The sequence below is a fragment of the Gopherus flavomarginatus genome, chromosome 8 (genome assembly GCF_025201925.1).
Source record: "Gopherus flavomarginatus isolate rGopFla2 chromosome 8, rGopFla2.mat.asm, whole genome shotgun sequence".
In the NCBI taxonomy this organism is placed as follows: Eukaryota; Metazoa; Chordata; order Testudines; family Testudinidae; genus Gopherus; species Gopherus flavomarginatus.
In genome coordinates this window covers 56,547,649-56,549,883 of record NC_066624.1, presented here as the reverse complement: position 1 = coordinate 56,549,883, position 2,235 = coordinate 56,547,649, and positions in this window count along the sequence as shown.

Here is a 2,235-nt window from a genome sequence, read left to right as displayed (position 1 = left end):
CAGCCCATAGGTCTATTGTTAGTAGTTGAATGTTAAGGAAGAGCGAGGAACTCATGGCATTAGAATTGCCAGCAGGAAGAGCCGACAGTGCTGAACTCAGGCTCTGACCGGCTAAAAGGCTTTCCGCACATCTTTAAACTGCATTTTTGTAATTATTTCCATCAAAGCAGGGTTTTCAGCTCCAATCTAAGGGTCGGTTTATGGACTGAACCTGTAGGAGGCCTGCCCGCAGGACCAGCACTTCTCTGTGCACCCAGCAGCTTCTGCAGAAATTAAGTTTTCTTTTCCATAAATAAATTTAAAAAAAGATTCTAGCTCTTAGAGTTCTGGAGAAAACCTCCTGCATGTAACCTAATGCAGCACTGTCTGCAGAGGAACTCCGCTACATGGGTTTGGTTTTACTGCAAAGAAAAAGCTGCAGCACCATCTCAGAGCCTGGATCAATTGACTCAGGCTTACAGCTCTTGGGTGGCGGAGCTAAAAATAGCAGTGTAGGCATTCCTGCTCAGGCTGGAATCTGGGTTCTAAGACCTGGCGAGGGGGTGAGGTTCTCTGAGTCTGGGCCCCAGACCTATTGAGAACGCCCACACAGCTATTTCGGACCCTGGAACCTGAGCCTGGCAAGCCCATTGCAGTATATACCAAGTGCAATGTGGCCTAATGTTGCCTGAAGTTTATCTGCTGCCCTCCAGCCTTTATTTTGCCATAAATGAAGCCATTCTTAATCCTTGGCTGACATTTGCCAAGATGCGAGCCCAGAGGGGCGTGTGCAAAGTCTGCAGTCACCAAATGAACACAAGAATCACAGGAACCAGTTGACCCTCTATTAAGTATTTAGCAGACTTCCCAGGGCTGCTGCCCAATGATAAGAGACAGCCAGAGTCTTTCCTATCAAACATGAAAATGTTTTATTAACATACAGAGAAGAAAAAGGGCATGACATGTCACAATTTGCCTTATATTGCTCTTTCCAAAACAAATTGATGGACTGGAGCCCTGTGACAGGTTGACAGTGTGTTTGCTTTCACAGACATTAGGTCAAGAAACCCATTAAACCCTGGGTTTCATGATAAGATTCTCTCCTCCCTCCACCGCAGCTGGCCCATCTTGTCTATTTCACTGTGATACAAGGAGCTGTCAAGCACTTGGCTTGGGAGGGTGCAAGGGCTGCTTTTCTATAGCACTTTCCATTGGCAGGCTGCAAAGCCTTTCTCTAGTAGAGACCTGATTTCAAAGGGGGAGTTGAGCCACAGCTGGACTGAGTTTGTGGGACCCCTAGTGAGTCTTTGACAGAGCTATGTGTAGAAGAGGGGTGTTTGCACAGGGCCAGCCTGCCTCTAGATGGTGCCATCAGTTTTTCTGTACTCGTAATCACCAGATTTGCTAACCCGAATGAAAGGGGATTGTTAAAAATAAGCATCCTAGTTAGCAGGAAGGCAATTACCCAGCGGGGATGGGAGGGACGGGTCCGCAAACAGGAGCTGATTCACACATAGGCTTATCCCATGATTGCTCAGCTGAGGACAACTGACAGAGAATAAACCTCCTTGTAGTTTACATGATCTGAAATGCAGCTGGCTTCTGGTAGCTGACGGGTGACTTTCTCTGATATCTCAGGATGTCAGGACATAACAACTGCTGCATTAGCCCTAAATTTGTCTCTGAAGCCCTCCTCACCCTCTTTTTCTTCCCACAGTGAGAAGAGAGGAATGGCTACATACATACTTAACTATTCTATCTGCCTCTCAAAGCTGGATGCATCATGTAGATATGATCTTGTTCTGTAGGGAGCTATGTCATTGTATTAAAATTTTTGCTGGTAGTGAAAGCTAAACTTAAGGCCGAAGAATAGCTTCCATTGTAACTCCCTGTTTTCAGGTGCCCATAACTTTCAGAGATTTTGTTCCTTTCAGGCAAAAATTTTCTGGGGTTGGTCTTAGTCCAACGATGATATTTTAAGGCTGGGGACATTACATTTAAATGCATCTATCATACAAAAGGGTTCAAAAAAGCATATACAGTTTCCTGTTGTGCCAAATAAACTTTGAGATCTGTTGCTTTCGACAAGAGAATTACAGGGGGTGCTCCAGTGAGCTGCAAGGGACCAGCTATGCTGAAGGATACTGAGGCCCTCATTAAAAAGAACATGGTAAGAACCACCAGAATGTAGAGCTGGAATAAATTCGCAGCAGCTTATTTGTTGCAATATTTATAACGTGGATCTAAGGCTGTTTT